General features: G+C 38.8%; 1 protein-coding gene and 1 non-coding gene across 2 annotated transcripts in view; both read left to right on the forward strand.

Annotated features, from left to right (window-relative positions):
• The window catches only part of GMDS (GDP-mannose 4,6-dehydratase), a 907267-nt gene that overhangs the window by 479627 nt on the left and 402157 nt on the right, over positions 1-25483 (forward strand). The window lies entirely within an intron of this gene.
• Positions 12235-12393, forward strand: LOC122149504. The gene has a single exon (XR_006163165.1). It is a non-coding gene; the product is annotated as a U1 spliceosomal RNA (small nuclear RNA).

A 25483-nucleotide genomic window follows, 5' to 3' on the forward strand; every position in this document is an offset into this window, starting at 1 on the left:
GTAGTGATACTGCCTTCGAAATCCAAGGAGGGGTTGCTATGAGTCAGGTCTGACTCGACGGCAAATAACAATAACAATCTTTATGGGAGCAGATTTCCAGGTGTTTTCTCCTGTGGAGCACCCAGTAGGTTCCAACCACCAAGCTTTCATTTAGCAGCTGAGCACTTAACCACTGTGCTGAAAGGGTTTTTATAGGTCACTAGAGATCAAAATTTTTACCCATATTCCAGAAAATTCCAGTTGGCCTGGCATGGGTCTGGGATCTGTCCCTTTATCCATCAAGTACGCCAGATGGAATCAGGGAGGTCTGTAAGAAAACAACAATAACAACAAAAATGGTTGCTGTGGAGTCAGTTCTGACTGATGGTAACTCCATTGGTGTCAGAATAGAACCATGCTCTATGGGGTTTCCAGTGGCTGGGTTTTTTTAGAAGTTAATCACCATGGCTTTCTTCTGAGGTGCCTCTGGGTAAACTCAAACCTCCAACTCTATAGTTGGCAGTCAAGTGTGTTAAACATTTGTACCACCCAGGAACTGTGAGAGAATCCCAAAAAACTTATGCCATCAAATTGATTCTGACTCATAGCAACCCTATAGGTCATAGTAGAACTGCCCTATAGGATACCTTTACAGAAACAGACTGCCACATCTTTCTCTCATGGAATGGATGGTGGTTTGAACTGCTGACCTTTCAGTTAGCAACCGAGCTTAACTACATCACCACCTGTGCTCCTTGTAATAAACCAAAACTCACTGCCATAGAGTCAATTTTGACTCATAGCAACCCAGATTGGATTTCTGAGGCTGTAAATCTTCACAGAAATAGATTGCCCCATCTTTCTTCTGCAGAGCAGCTGGTGGGTTTGAACTGCTGACGTGGTTAGCAGCCAAATGCCTTATCCACTACACCATCAGAGCTCTTCTGTAAGAGAATACAAAATAAAAAAAAAAAAAAAAAACGTAATCCCTACATTTATGGTCAATTGATTTTCAACAAAGGTACTAAGATAATTCATACATGCATAAAAATTTACTCAAAATTAACTCACAAGGGACCATAAATCTAAATGTAAATGATAAAATTATAACACTCCAAGAAGAAACATAAGAGAAAATCTTCATGACCTTGCACTAGACAGAAACTTTTTATATATTATAAAGACTAAGCATATACAACAAAAAGACAAAATAGACAAATCAGACTTCATCAGAACTAAAATATTTTGTGTTTCATAGGATACCATCAAGAAAGTGAAAAAGCAACTAAAGAAAATATTTGCAAATTATCTATCTGATAAGGAACCTGTGTCCAGAATATATAAATAGGGTTTAAATAGACATTTCTCCAAAGACAGTATTTGAATGGTCAATAAGCACATGACATGATGTTTAACATCATTAGTCATTACCAAACTCAATTTGGCTCATAGTGACCCCTTCTGGGGTTTCTGAGGTGGTATCACTACAAAAGTAGGTTGCCCAACCTTCCTTCCGAGGAATGGCTAGAGGGTTTGAATTGGCAGCCTTCTGGTTAGCAGTCAAATGCTTTAGGCACTACACCACCAGGGCTCCCTTAGTTATTAAGGAAATGTAAATCAAAACCTTAATGAGATACCACTTCATACCCGTTGTTGTTGTTGTTGTTGTTGTTATGTGCCGTCCAGTAGGACCCGACTCATAGTGACCCCTCCTTGGGTTTCTGAGGCAGTATCACTACGGAAGTAGATTGCCCAACCTTCCTTCCGAGGAGTGGCTGGTGGGTTTGAACAGCCAGACTTCTGGTTAACAGTCAAGTGCCTTAGGCACTATGCTACCAGAGCTCCTTCATAACCACTAGGATTGCTATTAAAAAAAAGAGAGAGAGAGAGATAATAACAAGGGTTAGTGAGAAGGTGGAAAAATTGGAACCCTTGTGCATTGTTTGTAGAAATGTAAAATTGTGCATCTACTATAGAAAACAGATAGGGTGGGGTCCTCAAAATCTTAAATACAGGTATATAACTTTCTTAGGCTGGGTTCTCTAGAGAAGCAAAACCAGTGAGTGAGTGTGTGTGTGTGTGTGTGTGTGTGTAGAGAGAGAGAGAGAGAGAAAGTTTTATCTCCAGGAAATGGCTCACACACATGTAGAAGTCCAAGTCAGTAGATCAGACATCAGGCTGGAGTCTTCTCCTGACTCACATAGCAGCTACAGGAGCCAATTAATCTAAGATCAGCATGTCAGACAACTGGCTGCTGGCTCACAGGCTATGGGGCTAATGAATCCCAAAATAGGCAAATAGGATGTTAGCTTGCTGGCTCACAGGTTGCAGAGCCCGACAAATCCCACGATATGGAAGCCAGATGATTAGGAGTGGGGTGCAGGATCCACAGCAAGCAAGTGAGCTTTGTCAGAATGTCCATATATATATATATATATATATATATTGGATGCAGGCCACACCCCTGAGGAAGCCACCCTTAAAATTGATTGGCTGATCACATTAGATCACATCATGGGGAATGTTTACATCTTTACTTAATGGCAAACTACTGAGAATCATGTCAGCCAAGTTAACATACAACCTTAGCCATCACAATATCTAAGAGAAATATGTGCACCAAATAAACAAAACCTCTATGCCAATGTTCATAGTAGTATTACTCATAATAGCCAAAAGTGGAAACAACCCAAATGTCTATCTATTGATGAGTAGATAAACAAAATATGGTATCTTCATATAATAGAATATTACTCAGTCATAGGAACAAATGAAGTACTGATGTAACATGTTTCAACGTTGAAAGTATTATGCTGAGTGAAATAAACTTGACCCAAAAGGCCACATATTGTATGTTTCCGTAACAATATGAACCATACTGAATAGGCAAAACCCTAAAGATAAAAAGTAGATTAGTGGTTGTTGGGTTCAGGACCAAAGATGGAGAAATATGACTGTTAATAGATTCTTTTTGGTGTTAGATGCCATCAAGTCAGTTCCAACTCATATAGACCCTATGTGCTACAAGACAAAACACTGCCAGGTCCTCACAGTTGCTGTGCTTGAACCCATTGTTGGAGCCAGTGTATAAGTCCATCTCATTGAGGGTTTTCTTCTTTTTTGCTGACCCTCTACTTCACCAAGCCTGATACCATCTCCAGGGATTGAACCCTCCTGACAACATGACTGGAGTACAAGAAGAGAAGGTTCACCATCCTCACTTCTAAGGAGTGTTATGGCTGTACTTCATATGAGACAGATTTATTTGTTCTTCTGACAGTGCTTGGTATATTCAGTATTCTTTGCCAATATCATAATTCAAAGGCATTAATTCTTCTTCAGTATTCCTCAATCATTGTCTAACTTTTAATGCATACAAAGCTATTAAAAATACTATGGAAGGAAGGTTGGGCAATCTACTTCCGTAGTGATACTGCCTCGGAAACCCAAGGAGGGGTCGCTATGAGTCAGGTCCGACTCGACGGCACACAACAACAACAAGAACAATGGCTTGAGTCAGGCACACCTTAGTCTTAAAACTAACATCTTTGCTCTTTTATGCTTTATTGAAAGAGATCTGTTGCAGCAGATTTGCCCAATGCAATATGTTGAGTTTTTTTTTTTTTTTAAATGATGAAAATCCTGCACAGCTCTGTAAATATACTAAAATCTATTGAGCTGTGCAGTTTAAATGGGTGAACTTATGGTATGTGAACTATATCTTAATAAAGATTTTTTTTTAAATAGTACTAACACTTTAAATATTTGGAATGCAAATTCATTTCAGTTTACAATATTTAATCTTAGTTTTAGAGTATAGAAAATTACACATGGTACACACTTAGAAACTAAAACACTCAAAGTTTAAATCATTTCTACAAAGTACCACAGTGGACATATTTGAATATATTTTTTAAAAAATCTGAGTCTTCTACTCCAAATAATACAGTAGTTCCCCCCTTATCCATGGTTTCACTTTCCGCTGTTTCAGTTACCTGCAGTCAACCTTGGTCCAAAAATATTTAAATTTTGTGCACCGTTCTGAGTATCGTGGTGAAATATTGCACCATCTTGTCCTTGCCTGGTGCCAACTTCCTCCTCCTTTGCTGGGCATAAGCCTGCTATGTCCTTTGATGATAGTTTGTTTTTTTTTCTTTCCCTTCCAGATTGTAGAGTAGCAAGGAAACTGGTTCTCTCTGGCTCACTATATGTATATCTTCTCAAAGGACTCTATATCTTCTACTTTGATAGGAATTGTGGCCATCATAAAGGGAAAATATTTTGTATAACAATTTTATCAATGTAAGAAAAAAAAAAAACTTTACAAATTGTATAGGAGCTTTTTCTTTACTCAGTGATGCCTCAGAAGAGTTCATAATAAGGTGAAGCAAAAGCTTTGCTATGTTAATATGCTTAATTTCTCTTCCTTTTCTCCCTTTTTCTTAAGCCTGGGAGAACTATATATTGTTATTACTTTCAAATACAAAACCAGGAGTCGGGATAAGAGGGAAACAGAATGAATAAAGATATTTTTAAAAATATTTGTTAGTCTTAAGAAACCCATAAAACATATAAAGTGTAAAGTCCAGTGGATGTTTGGAAATATGGATTCTGGGCCCAAAGGAAAAATTTGAAGGTATCTGATGGTAATGGAGTAAATGGATGAAGCCTTGGAGGTCAATCAAGTACCCAAGGAGAAAGTAGAAGGATAATAGTGAACTTGTTTGAGTGCAGAACCTGGGAGCATATCTGTCTTTATAAACCAAGGAGAAAATTAGATGAAGATTGGTCTAAGAGATAAGGAGGGAACTAAGATAATGCAGATTAGTGGAAGTGAAGGAGAGAGGCATATTCACAGAGGAGGAAGTTAGTAAAGGCAAACATTGTCCAAAGACCAGCCATATCATTGACTGTGATGTTTGGGAGGTTTTAATTTTTCAGTAAAATGTAATGGAGGTCAAAGACAAATACAAAGTGTTAATGGGTTAGTGGAGAATGAATGGAGACTTAGGGAAAGTGGTGTACACTAGTTTTGGAAGGAATTTGGGTGGAAAAAGGAAAATAAATTGGTGAGGGTTGAAGAAAAGTTTTTGTTGTTGATAATGGTAATGACGATGTTCAGAAATGGAGAATCTAAATAAGGTCTAGAGGCAGAGTAAAAGAAGTCATTGGAGAGGGATGATTGATAATGTAGGCAGAACAGAAGAAAATTCGTAAAATTAAACTCTAGACACAGGCATTCTAAACACTTAGCATCCCCTTCTTCCCCACCCTCTATTTTGGAGATAGCCATAAACTACAGTATAAATTTGTTTTGTTTTCTACTTTGCAAAATACACATACAGAGTTGGTAACTTACAATTTTGTAAAATATTTCCATCCTCTGTACCCTTTCTAACACTAGGCACGGTGTGAAGAAACTGTAGAGCTTAGGGTCCAGCCCTATCTGTTACAAGCACTGATAAATTTTGTGAACTTCTGCAAGTATGTGATCTCTTCTCTAACATGGAAATTGTATTATTTACCTGCAAGGTTGTTGTTGGGATTATTGAAAAATTTAACTGATAAATAATTGATAAAGAGAAAGGACCTTAGAAGAATACTACTGTGGGTTCCAACTGTGAGTTCACTTCCTATTAACCCAGTGATCCAAGACTGGTTGCTTACCATCTCTATGCCTTCATTTTCTCATCTGTGAAATGGCTATGATAAAGGTACTTATATCATATGATGGTTATAATAAACCCATGAGAGGATGCGTTCTGATACAGAACTTGGCACATCCTAAGTGGTCGACAATTTAAAGTGGCAGCTGCTGCTGCTTTGACTCCTACTCAATCAAAAAGCTAAGAACAAACAGAATATATATATTTACCAGTTGTTAGTGATAGCTAGCCAATAAGAACAAGTTCTAAGGATTTAGTCATTTATTCTTATTAAAGCTTGAAGCTGCTCTGATGAAGTTTACCCTGTCTACTAAAACAGCCAAATCTAATCTCCTATTACAATGACCAGACAGTATACCTCTGACATGAAAACATTAGCTTTTTTTTTTTTTTCTTTGTCATTCATTGGTGGTGATAAGTGTAATAAAATAAATCTTGTTTTGTTCATGACTTGAAAATACAGTATAATTAATTAAACTGAAGTAGATAAAGGAGGATGTGAAATGTTCTTTGTTCATTGCAGAAACTCTTGGGTTAGGGTGAGATGCACTAGTAAATCATCCTAATAGTCCATTTTCTTATTTAGGACACTATTAATGAAATAGCTGTCAGATTTACAGATCCTTGTAAATGCTGTGTCTTAATAAAAACCAACTTGCTCTCACAACATCAGGGTCTCTAATTCATGTTTACCTTTCCATTTCTGATATGTGATGAAGCTATTTGATTTATCACCAAATAAAATCTGTGCCATTTCTGGTCGTTATCATTTTTCCATTGACATTTTAGTGCTTGTTACAGTAAAACTCCAATGGAATTACACAACTGAGAAAGAATGATTTGATAGAATCTAAAAGAATATACCCTAATGGATTTCCAATGGAGATGGAGCATGTTAAGTTCTTCAAGTGGGAAATTAATGTTATATTTTTAAGGGACATTCTTGGCATTGCTTTTACCTTTGTGAGGAAGGGGAGGAGGAATACATTAATTTTTATTCTTTTTTCTGACAAATGAGCAAATAGGACATTTTTTGCAAGTGGGAGAAATCCTGGGTTTGAGCAGCATGCTATAGTTTCCAGTGTGTCACTTTGTTTCTCACCCATCCTCAGCATTCCTGCAGATGGCAGTGATGGAGGGATGGGAACCACTCAGTCTGATGTGTCAGAGCAGTCCGCTGGGCTCAGAACTTTCCTTTGTATTGGGATAGGGAACAGGAGGAAAGAGAAGGACTGGTACTTTGCCAGCTGCTAGACAGCTATAAGGCTCCTATGCTGGCATGTCAATTAAGTCCTTTAAACAGTGTCTACAAGGTTTACTCTGCAGACAGGCAGAGGAGTGTGTCTCAGGCAGCTGAGGTGAGTTAGGGAGGTGAATGGTAAGGGAAATATATGAGGGATACTGGCAGCACACAGACCGAGGAGATGGGCTTTGCTTGCCCTTTGACACCTCGGGAGCCTTGGAGGCCAGATAACAATAATAATATCACCTAGTCAGTGTCCCTTGTGATCTTTATAAACTAAACCACAAGGGTGTCTTTAACACAGTGAAAACACTGCTTTGTTGTCCCTTTGCCTTTGTAGTTTCCAGCAGTGTCATTTTAGATATATTCAACTATTTCTCCTACTCTTCTCTGGTATGAGAAAATGACATGAAGTTAAGATTAAACAGTTCACTTCTTTACTTGGGCTTGCGGACACATTAATTTGATATATGATGAAGATAAACAAGCAGAACCAGAGAATGAGTGGGAGAATCCACTTATTTCAAGCTAGCTTTTCTTTTTCAACTTCAAAATGAGAAGTAATTATATTTATCTCTGTAGCATGAAGATAACTAGACTGTAAATTAATTTCCATGTAGGATATTCCAATAAATTATAGCTTCACTCTTCTCCAGAATCAGAAGTCCAATATGGCGTTTCTGGGTCAAGTGCTCTGAGCCCTCTGACCTGTCCCTTTGTAACAAAGGCTTTATCCCCTTTAATCCATAAATCATTTGAGACATCCTCTTAACTTCTCAAAGGAGAGGTGCCAGATCACTTAAATATTTACTGTCTTATCAGAGTTCTGCATTCATTTTTCATTCATTTCAACATAGTTCCTCCTGTAGTTAAGTCAGCATTTCAAAATTTAGCTTTGAATAGGGAGCTTATAGATAAATGATAGATCTTTGTGGCTTAAATAGATAAATCGTGGAGCAAGGCTAATAGGTAAAAGACTAATGTGTATTCAAACAATTTAGTAGTGGTTAGCTACAAGACCATGTAGTTTAGGGCACTGCCATTTAACATCAGTTTTAATGAGTAAATCATTCCTAACTAGTGCTCTCCTAATTTAACTCCTTTTTAAATATACTGCCCATAGATTATGCCCCTAAAAACAAGCGAGGCACCCTAAGGGCCAGAAGGGGACTGGGAACATACACAAATGCACATGACACAAATGTGAACCAGTGGATTATTTGCATTCCACAGCTTAAGTTATCAACTAATGGCTGTGGGCTCTGAAGGCAAGTTTGTGGACTGTACTATGTTAGCCTCAAAAATAAATGCTTATATCTGTGGTGTTTTCACATTCCCCACCATATTTGGTGAATTGTACTAGTTTCATCCCTTAAACACTGCCAAGAGTCTTGTTGGTAAAAATGCCACTTTGGTGAAGACATAACTGCCCGCCAGTCCTATTTGTAGGCTTTCCCTGTTTAAAGCTGCCTCATTTCCTCCCACAAGGACTCTGGGATTTATGCTTTTTATTAAATGTGATCATTTGAGTTATATATAAACTGCCCTCCTGTATCATGTTTTTCTTTGCTGGCAGTGTTTTTGATCTTTGGATGATTCTCCTAAAGGAATTTCTGAACTATGTAAGTTTGTTGTTTTTATTGTTAGCTGCCATTGAGTTGACCCCCAATTCATGGCAACCCCATGCTCATCAGAGGGAAATGCTACCCGGCTCTATGTCATTCCCATGATTGGCTGGAGATCAGACCGTCGTGCTGGGTTTTCACTGGCTAATTTTAGGAAGTAGATCGTCAGGCTTTTCTTCCTAAGAATTCTACCACAAAACCACCAGTGTCTCCTGTGCAAGCTTAATTAATTGTTATTGTTGATCTCTTTTTCCCATACATATTTGATTGGGTGCTTGGGACCAGTTGGTAGGAAAAATAAGATACATGGGATACAAGGAAAATGACTGAATAATTTGTTCCTCTGAATAATTTGATCATGCATTTTCCTGAAATTGAAGCTCTTACTCTAGTTAAAATTCTATTGTATCAAAATCTTTGCAAGTTGAAAACTATATACTATTAGTTATTTGACCATTTTCCATCATTTCCAAATGAAATGGAGTAGCAACTAGGTAATATGTTTTGTAATAATTCAAAATTACTTCATTATTAAATAAATAGATATAATAATGTGTTTAAGGCTTGTAGTTACATGTTTTTAATCAAGAAACATAAATCATAAGAGATCACAATTCCTTTAGATATAGTTTGTATTTAAATTAAATTAACATGTTAATATGTTAATGACAACATGTTTTTATCACTTGACTAATTCTACAAAGGGAGCTCTGGTAGCATAGTGGCTAAGACACTTGCCTGCTAACCAGACGGCTGGTGGTTCAAACCCACCAGCCACTCCTCGGAAGGAAGGTTGGGCAATCCTACTTCCGTAGTGATACTGCCTCGGAAACCCAAGGAGGGGTCGCTATGAGTTGGGGCCGACTCGACGGCACATAACAACAACAACAACAATTCTACAAAACAATTTGTACATGTTTAGGCAGGAGGAGAATTCTTTTTTAGGTACCAGGAGGGAGGGCTTCTAATTCCATATGTGCTTCTTCAAGATGTGTGTGTCTATACATAAGTTAAAGACTCACCTAAATTTTTTCAATAAGGCAAGGTTTTAGAGCAGATAGATGATACATCTGCAGACTTTCCTAACTTTTAAGTTCCATGATTTTGTAATATATGTAAAAATTAATGTGTTATTTGAATTAATTTTTAAGATACTTAATTTGTTAGTGTTTGATATTTTTTTTCTTTTTGATTACCAAGTTGTAAAGTCCATTGATCAAGATATGGGAAAATTAGATCAGTGGACAATTGTAGTTATTTCTGTAAGATGATATAGTTTAAGAAAGGTTTTATGTAATGTTTATTTTTTAAAAGTTATTGTGATAAAATATATATTTATTTTTAGTGTAACAAATTGCTATGTGCAAAAAGAGGGGTCCTTTCTCTAGGTAATGGCTTGTTCCATCATTGCTAGCATTGCTACTATTTTATCAGCTTCTACTTTAATCCTCACAACAGTTGCTACATGATAGGTGTCATTAGCTATATTTCACAGATGAAACAAGCTGGAGCCAAAAGACAAGGGGATTTTGAATGGGAAAGCCCAGGTTTTTTTCTATTACACCATGTTGCCTTATCTTGATAACTCCAAGTATTGACATCTTCAGATAATGACTTCAAAAGAATATGAGAAAAACCAAAGAATTAAAAAATTTATCTGTATATCCATGCTAACCGCCCCCCCCCAAAAAAAAGTTGCTTTTGATTCAGTGTCAACTCATGGTGACCCCATCTGTATCAGAGTAGAATTGTGCTCGACAGGGTTTTCAGTGGCTGAATTTTCAGAAGGAGATGGACTTTCTTCCGAGGCTTCTCAGAGTGGACTCGAACCTGCTATCTTTTGGTTAGCAGCCAAGCGCATTAACCATTTACACTACTCAGAGGCCCTGTAGCCATGTTAGTATTTATTAAATAATCAGCAACAAAAATTGTGTTAGGGATTAAAAAAAAGTGTTAGAATCTTCTTGACCATTGACCCTCTGTGATCACAAGTCTCCTGCCAGGCATTGCTAATAATGTTAAGTTTCTCAAGACTGAATTTTAGGATTTTTTTCTTGCTCCTAAATTTATATCCAGGTTTCATTACTTCTCTCTCTCTCTCTTTTTTTTTTTTTAAGTCAGTCTCTGTCATAATCAAGGAGCTGTGGTGGCATAGTGCCTAAAGGCATTTGACTGCTAACCAGAAGGTTGGCGGTTCAAACCCATGAGCCACTCTGCAGAAGGAAGACTGGGCAATCTACTTCTGTAAAGATTTACCACCTTGGAAACCCAAAGGGGGTTGGTATGAGTCAGAATTCACTCATGGCAGTGACTTTGGTTTTTTGGTTTTTATATCATGATCATTCTAACTTCAAAATAGGAAATTTTTTAATGAACTTGTTATTCTAAGAGCACCCTGGATTCCTCTTTGATTGTTTTGTTCCAACCTTTTAATTCTCATTGGGTGTACATGTATGTATGTCCTCATGGGTATATGCATACACATAGGTATCTTCACACATGTTAAGCTAAATGGGGGATGATTTTAATTATAACCAGTATTTGTATTTAAGTAGTACTATATCTCCATTTTTAAAAGCCTATTAAATAGGTTTATGCATGAGGTTTTTCTCTGCCTCCAGTTCTGAGGGAACAAGGGCTGGAAAGAATTCTCAGAGCCCTGGTGTCTGGTGAAAAGTGCTTAGTTTAGACAGCATACACCATATGTTCCAGTTTGAAAATGCCACCCATGTTTTTCAGCCAATACCTTCCTTCGTTGATTTAGAACACATTCTAAAAATAATATACTCACCATAAATAAACCTACTTATATGTGAATTCAAAACTAATCATTTTTATTATCATTTGTGGATGAAGGTTCATTGACATTGGACCTTATCTAGGTAAAACTACACTAACATTTCCTGTAAATTGTAAGACTTTTAATCACCTTGCTGTCCTTGGCTCTCTGAGGTTGTGTCTGCCTCCTCCTATTTTCATTTGTGGCAGATCTCTGACTGCTGGTCAGCCTGCAGATCGTGAGTGATGTCTTTGCCTCTCCTGCTGTCCATCCCGTAGGAAAGCAGATGTGTTTGATCATCCAGGGTAATCCAAATCCTGTTATTTCTAGTAAACTCAGTAGGATTTCTGGTGTGAGAGTTGAATCAGTCCTGCTGAAAAACTGGGATGTTACAAGAAGTTTACTGAAAAACAGAAGGGACATTTTGTTTGTTTCTTCTGTTTTTTTGGTTTTTTTTTTTTTTTTTTTTTTTTTGGGTAAATACATTTGTCTCATTTATATGCCCCTTATTTTAATCACAAGGAGCTCTGATGGTGTAGTGGTTTTGCTGCTAACCAAAAGGTCGGTGGTTCAAATCCAGCAGATGCTCAGTGGAAGAAAGATGGGGCAGTCTGCTTCCATAAAGATTTATAGTCTTGGAAACTTAATGGGGGGCGCTATGAGTCAGAATCAACTTTATGGCAGTGAGTTTGGTTTTTTGTGTTTATTTTAATCACATCTTTGGCATTTTAAGTAGAACACATTACTCCTTCAGATTCATTTCTTTTAACTACATCAGTATTCCCCTTGTAAGGCTACATGGCAGAGATTCATAGGAACATACTTTAGAGAGCTGTTCAAAATTACTTAAATGTGCATTCAGCCTTCCTTTTACCTATAAAGTGAGCATCTTCATTTCCAATCTGAGATCTTTTTAAATATCTCTTAAGAGGTTTTTTTATTGTACTTACCTGGCAGGGGCGATACCATGATCACGAACATGGTTTTCCCAGGGTAAGGCTTATCTATTGCACTCCGGATGTGCTGACCCCTGCAATTTCCCCAAATGTGGGAAACTGCATTATTTGTGGTAGTGGGGGGCTGCATTTGTGCTTTCCCCTGGGGGGAAAAAAAAAAGGTTTTATTTTTTTCCAGTGTGTGTGTGTGTGTGTGTGTGTGGGAGGGGATTCTTGATTTTTAAAACAAGGGCTTGACCCCAAATAGGTTAATATGTAGTGTGGAAGACTATAATCTATTTTTTTAATTCTTTTCTTCCATGATCTGGATATACAACCCAAGTTTAATGTCTGCCTCTGGTTCTGTTTCTATAGGAAAAGATTGCTTTTCTACTTGTGCTTCATCTATTTTATTTCCCTATACCTTTCTTTTCCTCCTGCCTGTTTTTATTCATTAAATATCTTTGTTACTGACAACAAAAACATCAATTTCTACAATTTCCTCCTTGCCAATTAGGAAATATAATTCAGGAGTTGTTTACTTTTGTTGTTAGGTGCTATCAAGTCAGTTCTGACTCAAGTGACCTTATGTACAAAAGGACAAAACATTGCCCAGTCCTGGGCTCTCCTCACCATCATTGCTATGTGTGAGCCTATTGTTGCAGCCAGTGTCAGTCCATCTCATTGAGGGTCTTCCTTTTTATTGCTGACTCTCTACTTTACCTAGCTTCATATCTTTCTCCAGGGACTGGTCCCTCCTGATAACATGGCCAAAGTACATGAGACAGATTCTCACCATCCTTGCCTCTATGAAGCATTCTGGCTGTACTTTTTTCAACACAGATTTCTTCACTCTTCTCCCAGTCCACGGTATATTTAATATTCAAGGGCATCAGTTGTTCTTCAGTCTTCATTATTCATTGTCTAGCTTTCACATGCATATGAAGCAATTGAAAATACCGTGGCTTGAGTCAGGTGCACCTTAGTACTCAAAGTGACATCTTTGCTTTTCAACACTTTAAAGAGGTCTTTTGTGGCAGATTTGCCTAATGCAGTACCTCATATGATTTCCCGACTGCTGCTTCCATGGGCTTTGACTGTGGATCCAAGTAAAATGAAATCCCTGACAACTTCAGTCTTTTCTCCCTTTATTGTGATGTTGCTTATTGGTCTAATTATGATTATTTTTGTTTTCTTTATACTGAGGTATAATTCGTACTGCACACCGTAGTCTTTGATCATCAGTAAGTGCTTCAAGTCTTCTTCACTTTCAGCAAGGAAGGTTGTATCATCTCTCTCAGATAAAAGTCTTCTTCCAATCCTGATGCCACATTCACCTTCAAATAGTCCAGTTTCTCAGATTATTTGCTGAGGATGCAGATTGGATAAGTATGGTGAAAGGATACAACCCTGACACACCCCTTTCCTGATTTTAAACCACACAGTATCCCCTTGTTCTGTTTGATCACCTTGCTCTTGGTCTATGTACAAGTTCTGCATGGCATAAGTAAGTGTTCTAGAGTTCCCATTCTTTGAAATTTTATCCATAATTTGTTATCCGCAGAGTTGAATGCCTTTGCATAGTTGGTAAAGCACAGGTAAACATTTTTCTGGTATTCTCTGCTTTCAGCTGAGATCTATTTGACATCAGCAGTGGTATTCCCCATTCTAGGTCCTCTTTTGAACCTGGCTTAAATTTCTGGCAGGTCCTTGTCGATGTTCTGCTGCAAGTATTTTTGAATTATCTTCGGCAATGTTTTACTTGCATATAATATTAATGATATTGTTCAACAGTTTTCACATTCCATCAGATCACCTTTCTTTGCAAGAGACACAAATAAGGATCTCTTCCAACTGATTGGCCAGGTAGCTGTCTTCCAAATTTCTTGGCATAGACAAGTGAGTGCTTCCAGGTTTACAATCCATTGGTTGAAACATCTCAATTGGTATTACATCAATTCCTGGAATTTTGTTTTTTGCCAGTGCCTTCAATGCAATTTGGACTTCTCCCTTCCTTGGACCTCCTTGATCTTATTCTGCCTCCTAAAATGGTGGAACATCGACCAATTCTTTTTAGTATTGTGATGCTGTGTATTCCTTCCATCTTCTTTTGATGCTTCCTGTGTTATTAAGTATTTCCCCTTAGAATTCTTCAGGATTACATTGCAACACTTGAATTTTTTCTTCAATTCGTTCAGTTTGAGAAATGCCGAGCATGTTCTTTCCTTTTTGTTTTCTAAGTCCTAGTCTTTGCACGTATCATTATAATTGTTTAATTTATCTTCTCAGGCAACTCTTTGAAATCTTCTCTTTAGCTTTTACTTCATCATTTCTTCTATCCACTTCAGCTACTCTACATTCAAGAGCAAGTTTCAGAGGCTCTTTTGACATCCATTTTGGTCTTTTTTGTTTCCTGTCTTCTTGTATGATGTCATCCCACAATTCATCTTGTCTTTGGTCATTAATTCCTTTGAAGCTACCTGAAATTTTCAAGATAGCAGGATGTTCTCTTTTTTATTTCTTCATTCTTGATTTCTACCACCATACCTAATCAACCACTCATATTCTTTTTTTATTTTAAGTTTAATTTTTCTACTAAGTACTCTCATTTGAAGTTACTCACCCAGCTGACTTGGTTCCATGTTGTTTTTGTTTTTGTTGTTGTTGTTATGTGCCGTCGAGTCAGACCCGACTCATAGTGACCCCTCCTTGGATTCCTGAGGCAGTGTCACTACAGAGGTAGATTGCTCAACCTTCCTTCCAAAGGGTGACTGGTGGGTTTGAACCGCCAGCCTTCTGGTTAGCAGTCAAGTGCCATAGGCACTATGCTACCAGAGCTCCACTTGGTTCCTTAGCATATCTATATCCAAATTTTTCAGATAATTATAGGAAATTTTATAGCTTTTCTGGGAGCTCTGGTAGCATAGTGGCTAAGACACTTGCCTGCTAACCAGACGGCTGGCGGTTCAAACCCACCAGCCACTCCTCGGAAGGAAGGTTGGGCAATCCTACTTCCGTAGTGATACTGCCTCGGAAACCCAAGGAGGGGTCGCTATGAGTCGGGGCCGACTTGACGGCAAACAACAACAACATAGCTTTTCTTGGTAATTTGAGGAGTATTTTGTGCCTCTTGTAGTCAAGAAGTCTTTCTCACCTACATTTAATTATTTTGCTGCATTTTGTTTCCAATACATATTTAAATTTTTTAAAGAATGATAACAAGTTTGTTTTCCTTTCCATGACAATATGAAATTTTAAAACTAATCTTGAAACATTGAAGTTACCTTTTGTCTCTCTCTGTTCAATATAACTCTTTATATTTATTTGTTTATCAAATGGTTATTAAGTGTCAGCATTATTAAGAATTCTTGGTTACATATGGGGGATGGATGACCAGATGAATAAGAACATCTGTGACTTCACAGCGTTCACCTGTAACAAAAGAAACACATGCACTAAAAACCTTTTAGTAAATCTCAAGTGAATGTTAAAAGCTGAATATTACCTTAATCTTATTCTCACTGCTTCTGTAACGTATCAGTGTCTCCCTAACTGGGGAGAGATTGTCTTGGACTTGAAAAGGCAAAGGAGAAAAGCACAATAATACTTCCCCCCCACCACCACCACCCCAAGATATTACCTTTTTGATGAAAAACATTTGAAAACGGATAGTAGTGATAGTTTCATAACATGGTGAACATAATTAACGTCACTGAGTTGTGCACTTGAAAGTGGTTAAAATGGCAAATGTTTTATGTATATTTTACCACAATAAAGGGAAAAGAAGAAAAGAGTTGTGATAAGTGGTACTGAGTGTGTTTAGACAAAGTTAGCACTGTTTCAAACTTCAGTTTCTGTCATTTGCTTTCTTGAGTGTATATCTACTGAGGAAATATTCACCCTTATAACATTTTAGAAATTTTATTCTTAAGTATTCTTAAGTGCTATTTTCCATTTCTAATCATTTACCTGTCTCTCTACTAGATTCTGCAGAAAATACACTCTATTCATTTATACTTATTCATATTTCTAGGAATTACCTAATATCTGTGTAGTGGTTAAGGTTATGTGTCAGCTTGGCTGGGCCTGGTTTTGAGTCATTGGGCAACTGGATGTAGTTATTTCCCATGGTGAGACTGGTAATCAACTCCATGGTGCAAACTATTGGAGCAGCTGAGTAACTGCTTTAGGGTTGTGGTCTGCTTCCAATATATAAGCAGCGACTTTGAGGAAGGTTTCTACCTTTTGGCATGCTTGAGTCCTGCATGTAGTCAAGTTGTTGTTCAGCAGCCTGCCATGTTGTCTGCTAATCTTGGGACTCTTAATGGACTTGAATCAATGGCCTGCTGTGGGGTTTGGTAATATCGTGACTGTCTGTTTTTATCTGTTGGCCTTGGGTTTGTCAGCCTCAGCAGCCAAAGCTGCCTGAGTGAAAAAGCCTCCAGCTTCAGTGGGCTGGGACCAAGAGGCAGAGCTGAAGCCTAAGGTCAAGGAGCTTTCACCCAGCCCCTAGAGACTGGCACCTTGAACTCAGACTTCGAGCCTCCAACTGTAAGAGAATAAACTCCTATTTACTAAAGCTATCCCATTTGTGGTATTTTTCTGTTCGAGTGGCACTAAGTGGCAGGTTTCAGGTAAAATTAGGTTAGCAAAGGGTACAGAAGTTTCCAGCAGCTAAGGGGGACAAACTTGTCTCTCTGTTTGTCATCTTGTGAGGCTTGTATGTTGCTGTGAGGCTTGAGGCTGTGCCACTGATCTTTCAGATGCCAGTAGAGTTGCACATGGTGCCCAGGTTTCAATGCAGCTTATAGACTAGGAAGAAGAAGGAGGCCATCCACTTCACAAAAATTGCCAGGGAAAACCTTTTGAATAGCAGAGAAACACTACCTGATACATTACTGGGTAACTTTATGAATAGCTTGGAAACATTGTCCAATACAGTGCAGGAAGACTAGCCCCTTGGGTTGGAAGGCACTCAAAATGGGACTGGGAAAGAGCTGCCTCATTAGAGTAGAACTAACCTTAATGATATGGATAAAATAAGTCTTTTATCCATGTGCTGATGTGGCACAACTCAAATTGAGGAGACACAGCTGCAGACATCCATTAATAATCAGAACATGGAATGTATGAAGTATGAATCTAGGAAAATTGGAAGTTGTCAAAAATGAAATGGAACACATGAAGATTGATATCCTACACATTAGTGAGCTGAAATGGACCGGTTTTGACCATTTTGAACCAGACAACCATATGATCTACTATGCCAGGAATGAAAAATTGAAGGGAAATGGTGTGGCATTCATCATCACAAAAGATGTTTCAAGATCTGCCCTGAAAAGTACAATGTTGTCAGTGATAGAATAATGTCCATACACCTACAAGGAAGACCAGTTAGTACGACTGTTACTCAAGTTTGTGCATCAACCACCAAAGCAAAAGATAAGGAAATTGAAGATTTTTATCAGCTTCTGCAGTCTGAAATTGACTGAACATGCAATCAAGCTGTGTTGCTTATCACTGGTGATTGGAATGCAAAGTTGGAAAAGAAGAATTAATGGTAGTTGGAAAATTTGGCCTTGGTGACAGAAATAACACTGGAGATCGCATGATAGAATTTCGCAAGAACAATGACTTATTCATTGCAAATACCCTTTTTCAACAACATAAATGGCAGCTATACACGTGGACTTCACCACACAGAGTACACAGGAATCAGATTGACTATATCTGTGCCAAGAGGCAATGGAAAAGCTCAGTATCTTCAGCCAAAACAAGGCCAGGTGCTAATTATGGAACAAACTATCAACTGCTCATATGCAAGTTCAAACTGAAGTTGAACACAATTAAAACAAGTCCATGAGAGCTAAAATATGATCTTGAATATTCACCCCCCGAAATTAGAGACCATCTAAAGAATACATTTGATGCACTGAATATCAGTGACCAAAAACCAGAAGAATTGTGGGATGACATCAAGCATCATCCATGAAGAAAGCAAGAGGTCATTAAAAATATGAGAAAGAAAGAAAGAAAAGATCAAAATGGATGTCAGAAGAGACTCTGAAACTTGCCCTTGAGCAAACAGTAGCTAAAGCAAATGGAAGAAATGGCAAGATAAAAGAGCTGAACAGAAGATATCAAAGAGCAGCTCTAGCAGACAAAGCCAATTACTATAATGAAATGTGAAAAGACCTGGAGTTAGAAAACCAAAAGGGAAGAACACTCTGGGCATTTTTCAAGCTGAAAGAACTGAGGAAAAAATTTAAGCCTCGAGTTGCAATATTGAAAAATTCTAGGGACAAAATATTGAATAATGCAGGAAGCATCAAAAGAAGATGGAAGGAATACACAGAGTCACTGTACCAAAAAGAACTGGTCAATGTTCATCCATTTCAGGAAGTGGCATATGTTCAAGAACCAATAGTATTGAGGGAAGAAGTTGAAGCTGCGCCGAGGGAATTGGTGAAGAACAAGGCTCCAGGGATTGACGGAATACCCATTGAGATATTTCAACATACGGATGCCCCACTGGAGGCACTCCCTCAGTTATGCCAAGAGATTTAGAAGACAGCAACCTGGCCAAGTGACTGGAAGAGATCCATATTTGTACCCATTCCAAAGAAAGGTGATCCCACACAATATGGAGATTATCAAACAATATCATTTATACCGCATGCAAGTAAAATCTTACTGAAGATAATTCAAAAACAGTTGCAGCAGTATATTGACAGAGAACTTCCAGAGGTGCAGGCTAGATTCAGAAGAGGACGTGGAATGAGGGCTATCATTGCTGATGTCAGATGGGTCTTGGCTCAAAGTAAAGAATACCAGAAATATGTTTACTTGTGTTTGACTATGCAAACATATTTGATTGTGTGGATCATAAAAAATTTTGGATAATATTGAGAAGAATGAGAATTCCAGAACACTTAATTGTATTCATGAGGAATCTGTACATGAACCAGGAGGCTTCATTCAAACAGAAAAAGGGAACACTGCATGGTTTAAAATCAAAAAGGGAGTGTGTCAGGGTTGTATCCTTTCACCACACTTATTCAATCTGTATGCTGAGCAAATAATCTGAGAAGCTGGACTATATGAAGAAGAATGTGGCATTAGGTTTGGAGGAAGAATCATTAACAACCTGGGATATGCTGACGACACAACTTTGCTTGCTGAAAGTGAGGATGACTTGAAGCACTTACTGATGAAGATTGAAGACTACAGTCTTCAGTATGGATTACATCTCAATATAAAAAAAACAAAAAATCCTCACAACTGGACCTATAACCAGCATCATGATAAATGGAGAAAAGACTGAAATTGTCAAAGACTTCACATTGCTTGGTTCTACAATTGATGCCAATGGAAGCAGCAATCAGGACATCAGACGAGGTATGTTCTTGTTGTTGTTATGTGCTGTGGAGTCAGATCCAACTCACAGCGACCCCTCCTTGGGTTTCCGAGGCAGTATCACTATGGAAGTAGATTGCCTAACCTGCCTTCTGAAGAGTGGCTGGTGGGTTTGAACCTCCAGCCTTCTGATTAGCAGTCAAATGCCTTAGGCACTGTGCTACCACAGCTCCTTGTAACACTGGACAAATAGGCTGCAAAGGACCTCTTTCAAGTGCTGAAGAGCAAAGATGTCTCCTTGAGGACTAATGTGCACCTGACAGAAGCCATGGTATTTTCAGTTGCCTCATATGCATATGAGAGCTGGACAATGAATAAGAAACATCGAAGAAGAACAGCTGTGGTGTTGGTGAAAAATGCTGAAAGTACCGTAGACTGCTAAAAGAAGTACCAGGTCTGTCCTGGAGGAAGTGCAGCCAGAATGCTCCATGGAGGCGAGAATGGCCAGACTTTGTCTCACCTACTTTGGTCATGTTGTCAGAAGGGACCATTCCCTGGAGAAGGATGTCATGCTTGGTAAGGTGGAGGGTCAGTGAAAGAGGGGAAGGCCCTGAACAAGGTGGATTGACATGGTGGTGGCGCCAATGGGTTCAAGTGTAGCAAGAATCGTGGAAGAATCGTGGGCGGTGTTTCATTCTGTGGTGCATGGGGTTTCTATGAGTCAGAGACAACTCGATGGCACTTAATAACAGGTAACCAAAACAATCTGTTAGCAACATCGTTGCTGTTAGCTGCTGTTGAGTTTACCTCCACCCGTGTGTTACAGAGTAGAACTGTTCCATAGGGCTTTCTTGGCTATAATCTTTACAAAAGCAGATTACCAGGCCTTTTCTTCTGCTGAGCCACTGAGTGGGTTTGAACCACCAGTTGTTGGTTAGCACTCGATGGCAAACTGCCTGCGCCACCTGGGCTCCCTGGTAACAATTTTAACATGTTTTCCTTTCATTTTACACTTCTTTTTTTATGCAAGCAGAATCCAGGATAGTGTATGTAAATGTCAGAGCCTACTGTCAGGGACAAGACACTACCAGTGTATATACCCTGAGGCACATTTACAAGCCCCAGTTGTTGCTTGTGACATTTCTAATGGTTAACATATCATATACCCCTTGGAACACCGTGGCTATAGAGTAGAATGATGTTCCTAGAGGATAAATTAGTATAGATTGCTCATTTAGGGACTTTTTAATGGATATGGAATTCCTATATATAGTTATATGTGTTACATCTGCTGGAAGGATGATACAGACTAAGATCTTATGGCTAAGAGAGCATAAGAGTGCAAATATGGGTGGCTAAACTGGAGCTCTGGTAGCGTAGTGCCTAAGGCACTTGACTGCTAACCAGAAGGCTAGCAGTTCACACCCACCAGCCACTCCTCAGAAGGAAGATGGGGCAATCTACTTCCATAGTGATACTGCCTCGGAAACTTAAGGAGGGGTCGCTATGAGTCGGTCCGACTCAACGGTACATAACAACAATAACAAACTATAAATTATAAAATGTTACTCCAAATAGCCAAAGCATTTTTCTTGTAGGTCCTATAGATCATATAATGGTACTCCCCAAAAGGATCATCACAGAAAATATGACAGTGCTTTAACTCTACATCCTAGAGTGCACATGATAAAGGTCTGTCATGCCAGTTGGCCAGTGAAGAGCGCAAGAGCTCATCTGCCAGGCTTTTACCTATTCTAGCTCTCTGACTAGGAATATTACAAATGACCCATGTTGGATATGTCTGAACTGCATTTTTCTCCTCCAGAATACCCTTCCAAATAGAGTATCTAAGATTCTAAAGAGCGTAATGAAGGACTTTACAAGATGCCTTCCATCCTTTTTCTTACCATCATCAGCTGTCATTGAGTCAATTCTAACTCATGGAGATCTCTCGTGTGTATGAGTAGAACCGTGCTCCCCAGTTTTCACTGACTGATTTTTCAGAAGTAGATCACGAGACCTTTCTTCCATGGCCTCTCTAGGTAGAACTGAACCTCCAGTCTTTTGGTTAGCAGGCAAACACATTAACTGTTTGCACCCCCAGAGATTCCTGCCTTTTCTTCTTGTTGTTGGTTGTCATCAAGTTGCTTCTGATTCAGATCACCAGACCTGTCTTCCTAGCCTTCTCTGAGTGGATTCGAACTGCTAGCCTTTGACTAGTAGTCCAGCACTTAACCATTTGATTGGGCAATCTACTTCCTTAGTGATACCACCTCGGAAACCCATGGAGTGTTCCTATGAGTCAGATCCGACTCCACGGCAGTGGGTTTGGTTTGGTTTAGGGACTCCCATTTTACTTTTCTATCAACAGTTTCCAGATGTTTGCTGAACATCTGGAAATCTATTGCAAACTGAGCCTACTTTTTTTGTGGCTCCAATTCTAAGACTTAAGAAAACTGATGGGAATGCCATTCTTCCTGGTCAGATTGGTGGGGAAGGGGGGTCATCAGGAAGGAGGCAGCAGAGGAACTTATGGCCTACAGCACTATGACTTCTCTGACATTACGCTGATGTGTAAAGAAAGACTCAATTCTCTGTCTGTCGCATATAGACACAGACCTGGATAGTCCCCTGAGAAGGACCACACTTCTGGAATGCAGGAATAGCAGAAAGTTGTGTTACCCTGGCATTTTAGCCATGACTATTTCCAATGCATGTTTTTCCCTACACTGTCATTTTCTCTTGGCTTGCCCACCTTGGGGTGAGGTCAAGGTTATCACAGAACTTCTTTAAATATGAGAATTAATTATTTTAGTTTTCACTATAAATTAGAAAGAGGGAATGAGTTTGATTTCATGGCATATCCTAAATAAAAGTTTGTTGAGCAAACATACAGATAATACCTAATATTAATATTATTATGTGTCATAGTTTTCAGAAAGCCTTCCTGTGAATGATCTCATTTAAATCAGTTTTCACAATAGCATAGTCAGTATTATTATTCCCATTTTTAAGGCAAAGGAAATAAAAATCACACAAGACACTTATCCAAGAGCCAGATGTGAGTCTGGGTCCTCCCAATCCAAGCCTGCCATCATGCTCTACTAACCTATACACACTGCTTCTTGACCACCTAGGCATGGGTAGACTTCTTGAATGTTGTTGTTAGGTGCCGTCGAGTCATGTCCAACTCATAGTGACCCTATGCACAGCAGAACGAAACACCACCCAGTCCCGCGCCAGCTCCATGACCCTTGCTGTACTTGAGCACATCACCACAGCCACTGTGTCAGTTCATCTCGTTGAGGGTCTTCCCCTCTTTTGTCAACCCCTCTACCTTACTAAGCATGACATCCTTCTCCAGGAAATGGTCCCTTCTGACAGCATGACCAAAGTAGGTGAGACAAAATCTGGCCATTCTTGCCTCCAAGGAGCCTTCCAGCTGCACTTCTTCTAGGACAGATCTGTTAGTTCTTTTAGCAGTCCACGGTACTTTCAGCATTCTTTGCCAGCACCACAAGTCAAAAGCATCAATTCTTCTTTAGTCTTCCTTATTCATTGTCCAGCTCTCACATGCATACAAGGCGATTGAAAATATCATGACTTGTCTCAGGCACACCTTAGTCCTCAAGGAGACATCTTTATTCCTCAGCACTTGAATACGTTGTCTAATGTCCTGATTGCTGTTTCCATTGACATCAATTGTTGAATCAAGCAATGTGAAGTCTTTAACAACTTCAGTCTTTCCTCCATTTATCGTGACGTGATGATGGTTATAGGTCCAGTTGTGAGGATTTTTGTTTTCTTTATATTGAGATGTAATCCATACTGAAGACTGTAGTCTTCAATCTTCATCAGTAAGTGCTTCAAGTCATTCTCACTTTCAGCAAGCAAAGTTGTGTCATCAGCGTATCCCAGGTTGTTAATGATTCTTCCTCCAAACCTGATGCCACATTCTTCTTCATATAGTCCAGCTTCTCGGATTATTTGCTCAGCATATAGATTGAATAAGTATGGTGAAAGGATACAACCCTGACGCACTCCCTTCTAGATTTTAAACCATGCAGTTCCCCTTGTTCTGTTTGAACAACAGCCTCTTGGTCAATGTACAGGCTCCTCATGAGTACAATTAAGTGTTCGGGAATTCCCATTCTTCTCAATGTCATCCACAATTTGTTATGATCCATACAATCAAATGCTTTTGCATAGTCAATAAAACACAAGTAAACATCTTTCTGGTGTTCTTTGCCTTGATCCAAGATTCATCTGACAGCAGTTATGATATCCCTAGTTCCATGTCCTCTTCTGAATCCAGCTTGCATCTCTGGAAGTTCTCTGTCAATATACTGCTGCAACCATTTTTTAGTTATCTTCAGTAAGATCTTACTTGTATGAGATATTAATGATATTGTTTGATAATTTCCACATTGTGTGGGATCACCTTTCTTTTGAATGGGTACAAATATGGATCTCTTCCAGTCAGTTGGCCAGATAACTGTTTTCCAAATCTCTTAGCATAACCAAGTGAGTGCTTCTCTGTTTGCTGAAGCATCTCAGTGGGTATTCTGTCAATTCCTGGAGGCTTGTTCTTTCAAGTCCTTCAGTGCAGCTTCAATTTCTTCCTTCAATACTATTGGTTCTTGATCATATAACACCTCCTGAAATGGATGAAGATCTACCTGTTCTTTTTGGTACAGTGACTCTGTGTATTCCTTCCATCTTCTTTTGATGTTTCCTGCATCATTCAATATTTTCCCCATAGAATTTTTCAATATTGTAACTCGAAGCTTAAATTTCTCCCTCAGTTCTTTCAGCTTGAGAAATGCCGAGTGTGTTCTTCCCTTTTGTTTTTCTGACTCCAAGAATTTGCACATTTCATTATAGTAATTGGCTTTATATGCTTGAGCTGCTCTTGAAATCTTCTGTTGAGCTCTTTTATCTTGTTATTTCTTCCATTTGCTTTAGCTACTCTCTGTTCAAAGGCAAGTTTCAGAGTCTCTTCTGACATCCATTTTGGTCTTCTTTTCTTGTCTTTTTAGTGACCTCTTGCTTTCTTCATGGATAATGTTCTTGATGTCATCCCACAATTCTTCAGGTTTTTGGTCATTGGTGTTCAATGCGTCAAATCTATTCTTTAGATGGTCTCTAAATTCAGGGGGGATATATTCAAGATCATATTTTGGCTCTCTTGGATTTGTTTTAACTGTCTTTAACTTCAAGTTGATCTTGCATATGAGCAGTTGATGGTCTGTTCCACAATCAGCTCCTGGCTTGGTTTTGGCTGAAGATACTGAGCTTTCCCATTGTCTCTTACCACAGATATAGTCAATCTGATTCCTGTATATTCATTCCATCTGGTGAAGTCTACATGTATAGCCACCATTTGTATTGTGGAAAAAAGATATTTGCAATGAATAAGTCATTGGTCTTGCAAAATTCTTTCATATGATTTCCAGCATCATTTCTGTCACCAAGGCCAAAATTTCCAGCAACTGTTGATTCTTCTTTGTTTCCAACTTTTGCATTCCAGTCACCAGTGATAATTAACACACCTTGATTACATGTTCAGTCAATTTCAGACTGCAGAAGCTGAAAAAAATCTTCAATTTCCTCATCTTTGGCTTCGGTAGTTGGTGCATAAATTTGAATAATAGCCATATTAACTGGTTTTCCTTGTAGGCATATGGATATTATCCTATCACTGACAGCATTGAGCTTCAGGACAGACCTTGAAACATCCTTTGTGATGATGAATTTCTGGCATAGTAGACCACATGCTGGTCTGATTCAAAATGGGCAAAACCAGTCCATTTCAGCTCACTAATGCCTAGGATAGGAGCTCTGGTAGCATAGTGCCTAAGGCACTTGACTGCTAACCAGAAGGCTGGCGGTTCAAACCC

This window comes from Orycteropus afer, unplaced genomic scaffold (assembly GCF_000298275.1).
Source record: "Orycteropus afer afer isolate SDZICR_OR568_19922 unplaced genomic scaffold, OryAfe1.0 scaffold00027, whole genome shotgun sequence".
In the NCBI taxonomy this organism is placed as follows: Eukaryota; Metazoa; Chordata; class Mammalia; order Tubulidentata; family Orycteropodidae; genus Orycteropus; species Orycteropus afer.